Raw genomic sequence first — 11,274 nt, 5'->3', positions numbered from 1 at the left:
GTCAACTTTAACCCCCAACCCTTCGGCCCCTCTCCTCTCGCACCAACACACACTGAAACTTGACACATCATTATCAGAACTGTTTAATTCGAAATTCTCCTTGATCTTCAGGTTTCAGGATACAAATGATAGCATCAATGGACCTATCTGAATTACTGCCAGGAAAGGAAAGGCGGGGCTGTCGCGAGCGACCATTCTGCGAGCCGAGTTATATTTCAGGAAGCCGCGGCACGGACACAAGTGGCGCACAATGGACCCTACATTACACTCGCCACAGCCGCTGTCTCTGCCGTCGACGATTATAATTCCTCGATTACAGGGTCAGCTTCGTGCGGCGGCGAACGTAATGGCCACCGCTCGACCCTCCCCCGAATCACGAGCGCGGACCCGCGCCTCTTGAAGTATGCATAGTGCGACGCGAACCTGCATACTGATGAAACGATGCGCCTAATTGCCGGCACGGTGCGCCTGATCAGAGACAGCCGTGCCTTCGGGGCGTGTGGAGAGCAGGCGACTGAGAATAGCGGTATGGAGTGCGCATCCTGATGCACTTAACAGAATTTGTATCGCCGACGTATATCCTCTTCAGAAGCTCGCGTCCATGGTGCGGTGTATGGTTTGCCCCATTATAGCTGTGCATATTTTGAACTTCATTATATCGCCAATCAGTGTCAAGAGCTCAGATGGAAACCCAGTTCTAAGCAAAGAAGGGAAAGCAGAGAGGTGGAAGGAGTATATAGAGGGTCTATACAAGTGCGATGTACTTGAGGGCTATATTATGGAAATGGAATAGGATGTAGATGAAGATGGAATGGCAGATACGATACTGCGTGAAGAGTTTGATAGAGCACTGAAAGACCTGAATCGAAACAAGGCCCCACGAGTAGATAACATTCCATTAGAACTGCTGACGGCCTTGGGAGAGCCAGTCCTGACAAAACTCTACCATATGCTGAGCAAAATGTATGAGACAGGCGAAATACTCTCAGACTTCAAGAAGAATATAATAATTCCAATACCAAACAAAGCAGGTGTTGACAGATGTGAAAATTACCGAACTATCAGTTTAATAAGTCACAGCTGCAAAATACTAACGCGAATTCTTTACAGACGAATGCGAAACCTGGTAGAAGCCGACCTCGGGGAAGATCAGTTTGGATTCCGTAGAAATGTTGGAACACGTGAGGCAATACTGACCTTAAGAATTATCTTAGAAGAAAGACTAAGAAAAGGCAAACCTACGTTTCTAACATTTGTAGACTTAGAGAAAGCTTTTGACAATGTTGACTGGAATACCCTTTTTAAAATTCTAAAGGTGGCGGGGGTAAAATACAGGGAGCGCAAGGCTATTTACAATTTGTACAGAAACCAGATGGCAGTTATAAGAGTCGAGGGGCATGAAAGTGAAGCAGTGGTTGGGAAGGGAGTGAGAAAGGATTGTAGCCTCTCCCCGATGTTATTCAATCTGTATATTGAGCAAACAGAAAAGGAAACAAAAGAAAAATTCGGAGTAGGTATTAAAATCCATGGAGAAGAACAAAAACTTTGAGGTTCGCCGATGACATTGTAATTCTGTTAGAGACAGCAAAGGACTTGGAAGAGCAGTTGAACGGAATGGACAGTGTCTTCAAAGGAGGATATAGGATGAACATTAACAAAAGCAAAACGAGGATAATGGAATGTAGTCGAGTTAAATCGGGTCACGCTGAGGGAATTAGATTAGGAAATGAGACACTTAAAGTAGTAAATCAGTTTTGCTATTTGAGAAGCAAAATAACTGATGATGGTCGAAGTAGAGAGGATATAAAATGTAGACTGGCAATGGCAAGGAAAGCGTTTCTGAAGAAGAGAAATTTGCTAACATCGAGTATAGATTTGAGTGTCAGGAAGGCGTTTCTGAAAGTATTTGTATGGAGTGTTGTCATGTATGGAAGTGAAACATGGACGATAAATAGTTTGGACAAGAATAGAATAGAAACTTTCGAAATATGGTGCTACAGAAGAATGCTGAAGATTAGATGGGTAGATCACATAACTAATGAGGAGGCACTAAATAGGATTGGGGAGAAGAGGAGTTTGTGGCACAACTTGACCAGAAGAAGGGATCGGTTGGTAGGACATGTTCTGAGGCATCAAGGGATCACCAATTTAGTATTGGAGGGCAGCGTGGAGGGTAAAAATCGTAGAGGGACACCTAGAGATGAATACACTAAGCAGATTCAGAAGGATGTAGGTTGCAGTAGGTACTGGGAGATGAAGAAGCTTGCACAGGATAGACTAGCATGGAGAGCTGCATCAAACCGGTCTCTGGACTGAAGATAACAACAACAACAACAACAACAACAACATCTGGGATGAACTTGGATTAAATCTTTGAAGAGAGAAACTAAGTGTATTTCTCTTGTTTGCGAAAAATATCTCACCTAGACGTCGCTACTTTTTATGTTACTGGAAAAAAGCGATAACCGCCACTATTCTTTAGCACAAACAGTCCTGTCGGAGGAACATCCGCAAGTGGGCATTTTAGCATAGGTTGAAAAAACCGCTGCAGTTGTAAGTTTCTTTTTATTTAAAACACGGCCGGTTTCGGGCTCTTATATGCCCGTCATCAGGTGTTAAAACCTTGTGCTGTTACCCCGAGCGCTGCGGTAGACGAGAACAAGTCGCGGTGTATCACCAGCGCTCGGGATCACAGCACGAAGTTATAACACCTGATGATGGGCATATAATTCGCACACATCCACGCCTCAAATATTTCATGTCGTTTGTCCGTCGTCAAAGTCCAGGTCTCAGTTCCATATAAAAGGTTTGGAAATAGGTAGTAACATAGAAATATTGTTTTGATTGAGAAACGATGTCTCTTGAACACTTTAGTCATTTTACAAACGTGACTCTTGTTTTCTCAATACTGACATTTAATTTCTTGCGAATATCCTGTTGGTTGTTAATGTTAGTTCCCAGCTATGTGTATTTGTTTATTTCTTGAATAAGTTTATCATTAACGTTTAGATGATAGTTTTTTATGTCACCGTCGAAGAACACTTTCGTTACTCAGCAGACAGGCAGTAGTCTAACTTCTGATGGCAATGACGGAGACAGGTGTCGAAAGCTCGAGAATTTTATTCGAAGAAATGACGAACATTAAAAATCCAAAAGATTTTGCACTGGATAGGCATACTGTCTTTCCCTAAGAGTAAAACTAGAGTAGTCTTCTGTACTGACTACCGGTTTACACATGAAATACAACTTAAGGAAAGAGTAATTTCTTGCATTCCTAAAGGATACCTTTCTGATTCACTTGAAGAGCTTGAAAGGCTGACTAATTTAAAAAGAAATGCCCTGACCAATGGTTAAATGGACTAAGAATTTTCTGTAACAAAACCTTTTTCGACGTTATTACTGATCTGTTACGTTGTTTCTTCTCTCATGTATGTTTTTATATTTTGATTTTGTTGCCTTTCTTTATTTTTTGGTGTTCATTTTTCTACCGTCTCGCCTCTATATGTCAGCAGTTTGACGTGACTGTTGTTGCGGTCTTCAGTCCAGAGATTGGCCTGATGCAGCTCTCCGTGCTACTCTATCCTGTGCAAGCTTCTTCATCTCCGAGTAACTAATGCGACATACAACCTTCTGAATCTGCTTACTGTATTCATCCCTTGATCACCCATACGATGTTTACCCTCCACGCTGCCCTCCAGTACTAAACCGGTGGTACCTTGATGCCTCAGAAGGTGTCCTACCAACCCATCCCTTCTTCAAGTCAAGTTGTGCCACAAACTCCTCTTCTCCCCAATTGTATTCAGTACCTCCTCATTGGTTACGTGATCTACCCATCTAATCTTCAGCATTCTTCTGTAGCGCCACATTTCGAAAGCTTCTATTCTCTTCCTTTCTAAACTATTTATCGTCCATGTTTCACTTCTATACATGCTACACTCCATACAAATACTTTCAGAAAAGACCTCCTGACACTTAAATCTATACCCGATGTTAACAAATTTCTCTTCTTCAGAAACGCTTTCCTTGTCATTGCCAGTCTACATTTTATATCTTCTCTACTTCGACCATCATCAGTTATTTTGCTCCCGAAATAGCAAAACTCATCTACTACTTTAAAGGGTCTCATTTCCAAATTAATTCCCTCAGCGTCATTGCCACCTAAGGAACAAAATATGAACGTACGGAATATCATAAAAAAGGTGTGACTGGACTGAAGAGTTTCTTGCAAACAGAACAGCACGTGATTCTCGACGGAGAGGCGTATTCAGACGTAAGAGCAACTTCTGGACGATCACCAATGGAGTGTTATAGAACCGTCACTTTTCACAATGTATATAAATGACCCAGTAAATAAAGTCAGAAGAGCCATAAGACTTTTCGCGGAAAATGCTGTTTTATACAGAGACGTCGTAACGCTAGAGAATTCCCCCGAAATGCAGGAAGACCAGCAGCGGATCGACACTTGGCCCAGAGAGTGGCAGTTGAGCCACAACATAAGCAAATGTAGTGTTCTGCGAACACGTAGACAAAAATACCATCTGTTGAATGACTACGCGATTGCAGAACATTCACTGGAAAGACTTACTTCCGTAATATATCTGCAAGTGTGCATAAGGAGCCCCGCCCGGTTGGCCGTGCGGTCTAACGCACGGCTTTCAGGACGGGAAGGAGCGCCTGGTCCCCGGCACGAATCCGCCAGGCGGATTTGTGTCAAGGTCCGGTCAACCGGCCAGTCTGTGGATGGTTTTTAGGCAGTTTTCCATCTGCCTCAGCGAATGTGGGCTGGTTCCCCTTATTCCGCCTCAGGTTCACTATGTCGGCGATTGCTGCGCAAACACGGTCTCCACGTACGCGTACACCACCATTACTCTACTACGCAAACATAGGGGTTACACTCGTCTGGTGTAAGGCGTTCCCTGGGGGGTCCACCGGGGGCCGAACAGCACACAATAACCGTGGGTTCGGTGTGGGGCGGCGGAGGGATGAAGTGGACTGCGGTAGTCGTCGTGGGGTTGTGGACCACTGCGGCTGCGGCGGGGACGGAGCCTTTCCATCGTTTCTAGACCCCCGGTTAACATACAATACAATACAGTGCATACGGAGCGATCTGAAGTGGAACGACCACATAAAGTTAATCGTAGGTGAGGCCAGTGCCACACTGATATTAATTGGAAGATCCCTCACGAAACATACTCTACCAACAAAGGTAGTAGCTTACAAAACACCATTTCGATCAATACTTGAATATTGCTCGTCAGTCTGGGTTCCGTACCAGATAGGAGGGTGAGAGGAAACTGAGAAGATCCAAAGAAGGGCAGCACGCTTCGTTATGGTTCATTTAGTGAGTGCGAAAGCATCACGGAGATGCTCAGCCAACCCCAATGGCAGGCGCTGCAAGAGAGGCGTTCTGCATCACAGTATATCGACCGAAGTGACCCAGTGGTTAGCCCACTGGACTCGCATTCGGGAGGACGACGGTTCAAACCTGCTTCTGGCCATCTTGGTTTAGGTTTTCCGTGATTTCCCTGAATCGCTTCAGGTAAATGCCAGGATGGTTCCAATGAAATAGCACGGCAGACTTCCTTCCCTATCTTTCCCTAATCCAACGGGACCGATGACCTCGTTGTTTGGTTCCCTCTCCCGAATCAACCAACCAACCAGTCATCACACTATGGTCTCCTCTTAATATTCCGAGGGTATACGTTCCTAGGAGAGTCAACCAATGTACATTGCTTCCTCCTACGTCTATCTCGCGAAAAGGCCAAGAAAACAGATTCAGAGATATTCGAGCCCACTCGAAGGCTTACCAGCACTCGTTTTTCCCGCGAACAATTGGCGACTGGAACAGGAAAAGTGGAAAGCGACACTGGTACTCAAAATACTCTCCACCACATACCGTAAGGTGGCTTGCAGAGTATAGATGTAGATGTAGATATAGATCTCTCCCATATCGTTTGGTGCACGCTTGCAACCTCCCATGTCAAGTTTGTTGCCCTTGGATCACAGCAGTTAGCGGGCGTCATTTAACTCGTTCTAGCGTCTATCTAGCTTACCTGGACCAGTAATTATGAAATTTTTAATAGTTTTTACTCTGAGAAGATTATATCTCACTATCTGTTTTATATTGTGAATATTTTCATTTTATCTTTGCGGTTTAAAATTTACCAATTTTATACTTTTACGTAGTTAACCGTAGCCTTCAGTTCCAACAATCGGATTTCAGACATGTTCAAATGGTGAGCGCCTGTTCAAATGGCTCTAAGCACTATGGGACTTAACATCTGAGGTCATCAGCGCCCTAGCTCAGAGCTACTTAAACCTAACTAACCTAAGGACATCACACACATGCATGCCCGAGGCCTGCGACCGTAGCAGCAGCGCGATTCCGGACTGAAGCGCCTAGAACCGTTTGGCCACAACGGTCGGCTTGAGCGCCTGTCTAGACCTGTTAAGGTCTCTTTCACGAGTTACTATATAACGTATTTAAGTGCGTGAAGTTGAGTATGAAAGTTAATTTAATTTCCTATTACTTAACTATGGCCAACGGCCTTGTCGCAGTGTTAACACCGGTTCCCGTCAGATCACCGAAGTTAAGCACCGTCGGGCTGGGCTAGAACTTGGGTGGGTGACCATTTGGTCTGCCGAGCGCTGTTGGCAAGCGGGTTGCACTCAGCCCTTGGGAGGCAAACGGAGGAACTACTTGACTGAGAAGTAGCGGCTCCGGTCTCGTAAACTGACATACGGCCGGGAGAGCGCTGCGCTGACCACATGCCCCTCCATATCTGCATCCAGTGACGCCTATGGCCTGTGGATGAAACGGCGGCCGGTCAGTACCGTTGGACATTCATAGCCTGTTGGGGTGGAGGTTTTTAGCACTTTACTATCCTCAATTATCTATCTTCTTAAACAGATCATCTGATGATGATTTGCTACGAATTCTAAACCGGTTATGGCAGCATTTGTGTAACCAGAGGCTGAAAAATATAATAAAAAATATCGAGAAGACTTTATTCAGGAATGCAGCATTGACGGACCCCGAGGACAGTTCATTTCTCAAATCGCAGTTCACTTCCGTGTCTGAACTCCATAAAACGCTATTTTCGTCTAGCCCCGTGTACCAACTCGTTTTAGGTGCTTTAGTGTATAGAAAGGGAGGAGGGTTGAGTTTTAATTCCTAGTTACCGACGACGTTTCAAGGAATAGAACACATTCTCAAACAGGCCATAGCAACTGCGGAAACGGACTGTGTCCTTTTGAAAGGAACCACTCTTCTACTTCTCTTAAGTGAGTTAACCACAGAACGCTTACACCCGGCTGATCAAACGCTGATCCGAATACGTTTCTGTTTATAGGGCACGTCCATTTCTATAGTCGCTGTTGTTTGTGGCTCGGAACCATATCGGAATTCATGTAAATGTAGGTGTAAAATCGCCTTAAATCATAATCCTCGTTGGTTAGTGTAGCAGACCAATAAGTGGTTAATCCAGCGCACGGATCTGATCCAGATCAGGCGCAGTTCCCTGGGTTGTGAGACAGAGATCTACACTCCCATATATTATTTGTGAAGGTCACTGCAATTGAGAAATTATTGGGAAAAAATGATGTACTATGCCAGCAGCTCTTCCTTCTATTTTCTTTTTTTTTTTTTTTAATAATTTCTGCTGAATTAAGACTTTCATATTAAAACCACAGCAGGGAACCACGACAAGAAAATGCTTAATATCACATAAAAAAGTCACATTTTAAAAATCAACAACCGACTGTAGAACGTTCTACCAAGAAATTTCAGAAAAATTGCACATTTTTCAACTTCAACAGACAGTTAAAGTTCCATACTTTTTAGAAATACTAATTCCTTCCATACAGTTTCCTGTACCTTAGTCGGCGCTGATTACTTTCATTCTCTCCTCCTGAATTACTGGCATTGCCTCGCCTCTCTTTGTTGACAACCGCTAACAGATATATTTGAATCGTATCTTTTCGTCATGATCCGTCACGCTTACATATGAAAGCTCAACAAATTGAAGGCTTTTGTGGTAATACTGTTATATTTTCTGATGATTATTGTTTTTTATTTGATATTTACAATTATTTTCATAACCGTATAGTGCTGATTGTGAGCTTTTAACTGAAACACATCTGGTAGTAAAATGACAAACTGGAGAACGTTACATAATTATTCTTTGAAACGTGTAGTTCCTGCTACGTAATAAAAGATGCCTAAAGGCCGAAATTTGACCATGACAAACGAACCGAAAAATAAAATAAAATAAATTAAAATTTCGTTACAGTACCGGCACACATACTTAAACTTATGCCTCCTTAACTTGATTTTTTTGTATCTTACTTTCCCCGTTTCAAAAGTTTCAGTAGGAGACTGTCTTCCTTGTTGTAGAAGATTTACGTACTGAATTATCGTACGTCATGGAGTAAATGCTTTTTCTTTCTTAAATTATTCCAACATTTTACTCTGGAATAACAGAACACTGAAGAGAGTGATCCAGTTACGTACTGTCGAAAATTACCAGAAAATAATGCATCGCCCAATGCAGCTCTGTAATGGCAAACATATGCGATTTAGTAGGTAGAGGCATTTCTCCTTTTCCGCTTAACCTATACTTACTGTTTATTTCCTCTTGTTTCAGGTAAGGCACCACTGGTGATGGAGGCGGCAATTTTCTGCTCCAACGCGCAGGGACTGACCTGTTCTTCCAATCTGAAACGATTCAGCAGCATCGATCCACAGTAAGTTGTTGTGCTCATACTCTCATTTCTCAGTCTTAGTGACTGGCAATGTCTCTCGGCAACACATTTACAGATGATTTCTGTGGATGAGCGTTCTGGTGAACGTAATAGCTAGATCAATACCTCTGCCGAGGTAGTTCAGAACAGCACTAAAAACATGTGGTCTTCCGTTATTTTGTTGAAATATAACGTCGGTCTTCCGTTATTTTGTTGAAAGATAATGTCAATAACACCGCTGACACCCCGAAGAGGCGGAATAGCCACTGGCATTGTCAGAAATGTTAGGCATGCTGACAAATGATCCACTATGCGAACCAGATGTGGTTGTGTTCAGCACACAATAGCCGCCTATACCGTCACGTCAGAAGCTGAGTCCATATGACGTTGACGAGACCAGTCTGGCAACGTTTGTTCTCCTCTCGGCCTCTATACAGGTATAAGTCCATCGAGGTGCTTCAATCAGAATCAGGAGTTGCGTGGAAAGACGGTGCGTCGCCGCAGCTGTGTTCAGCGTTGTCATGGGGAGCACCACTGTCGGCGGGTCTCTCTCTGCTGCCGCTTCAAGGTAAGCCGTAACACTGGTCGCCATCGCGCTGTACGTTTGGATACTTGTCTTATTGCAAACAAGTCCGTTTCCTGAATTCAGGTTATGCGGCTGTACGATCCTGTACAGCTGAGGGAAAAGTTCGTCTGTCCAGTCGGGCGGTAGTGGCTTGGAGCCTTTGAGATCCAGCATGACACTGAATACGGGCCTCCTGAACCAATCGATTCCATATTCACTAGGTAGTCGTCGGGTCCCGCCCGGGGCGAGCAGCAGTGTCACGAAACGATAAACAGCAGTCCCGATTGGCCACATTCATGTCGGTGTCGAATTCCGACACGTGCTGGCAGGTGTTCTTCATTCTTACATGGGGCATGGACATGATCTCCAACCGAAAAACATTCAAAGGCAATTGCTGAATGAGAAATGCTCTGCGTTATAATTCCTTACGTACGGAACGAAAATCGTGTTATTCCTACCTACCTAGTGTGGTAGGCCTTAAATGCTGATCCTTTGCATACTCAAGCATGTAGTATCCAAAATCGTCAACGCCTGTCAACAGGCTCGGGTGCACACCCATAGGTACCGACCGATCGCCGTGTCATCCTACGCCAATGGTGTCATAGGTATCGGTATGGAGGGTCTTGGGGTCAGTACACCGCACTCCCGTCTGTTGAAAGGTCTCTGTTGGATTCCTTTCATTTTAATTTCTTAAATCTGTTGTCATTTACGGCATAAATTCCTCTTCTAAATTTACTGTGGTGTTTCTGTCTATCTGGGAGGAGACTGAGCAGTGAAACGAGTTACTTTTACACATAAATAAGATCCGTCACACTACTACACTTTAAAACACAGTTTATATGTAATTCATGTCACACAGTCTCATACAGAACCTACATCCGCTTTCTTTTATATACTGTATATGATAAGATACTGTCATCCCCCTTCCCTTCTGTGTGAAAGAATGAATGAGCAAATGTATTTCTAGTTGCATGCTTGATGGTAGCAGACAAGTCTGTCTGCTAGAGAACAGTAGGACCAACGTCGGAAAAGGTAGCTACGCTTTCTAGAAGCAAAGAGGTTTCTATTCTTAGTATGGTCCTGTCCGTCCCTTGTCTTGTTGGTATAGGAAGCTGCCTCTCTGGTCACTTCCGTTTGTATTTGTGAGGGACCCCTCAGGAGGGACCCACGGCAGTCTGTCCGCAGCGAGCGTCTGAAGTGGTAAGATCTCTGGCTAAGCGCGTCTCTGCTAAGTCCGTAGGACAATGGATTTCTTAAGTTCAGCCTAACTGAAAATTTAATCACCATTATTTCAGGTTTAGCTCTAAAATATCCAATGTTATCTTAAATTGCAACGCAGTGTAATTCGAGTGTGAAGTTCAGAATATCTTCCGGTAGTTGCTTTGTCACTACTTTGTGAGTAAAGTGGAACCACGTGTTGATCAGTAACTCTAACTAAGATCATCAGTCTTAAATGCGAATGTGTGTGAGATTATAACGTCTCGTCTTGACAATATTTTTCAATATAGCAACTTTTCTTTATGTTCAGCCCACGTGGGGTGTACTTTGTGAGACCAGTACCACGTGCTTATACAATTGTTTGACCCATCAGGTTAGTAGTAAGACGATAGTAACCAGTTCGAGGTTTTTCTTTTGTGAATTGCCTTTCGATGTAATTTATTTTAATTATCAAAATTATTGTGGAGTTACACTCTTTGTGTAAACCAAGTTGACCAAGTGAAGCATGTGGTGTAAGCATCAAAGTAGCCCTCAGCTATTCTTTTCGGGAAGATTTCACAGAGAGTTAGTATGAATTTAGTATACCTGTTTGTGGTAATTTCATGACGGACAGGATTGCGCTACGAACGTAACTTCTTTGGGTGAAAATTGAATCGGTTGGTTGTGGTTAATTTCCTCTTGCATATGTTTCAACGTTCTTCGTGTGTTATTTTATGAATGCAGTGTTCTATGTAGTCTCCCAATCTTGG

General features: G+C 43.6%; 1 pseudogene; it reads left to right on the top strand.

Moving 5' to 3' along the window:
• Positions 1 to 6,539: 6,539 nt before the first annotated feature.
• On the top strand, positions 6,540 to 6,657 carry LOC126197868 (5S ribosomal RNA; annotated as a pseudogene).
• Positions 6,658 to 11,274: the final 4,617 nt, after the last annotated feature.

This window comes from Schistocerca nitens, chromosome 7, assembly GCF_023898315.1.
Source record: "Schistocerca nitens isolate TAMUIC-IGC-003100 chromosome 7, iqSchNite1.1, whole genome shotgun sequence".
Lineage (NCBI taxonomy): Eukaryota > Metazoa > Arthropoda > Insecta > Orthoptera > Acrididae > Schistocerca > Schistocerca nitens.
Note: the sequence above shows the minus strand (reverse complement) of the source record. Positions and strands in the feature narration are given on the sequence as shown.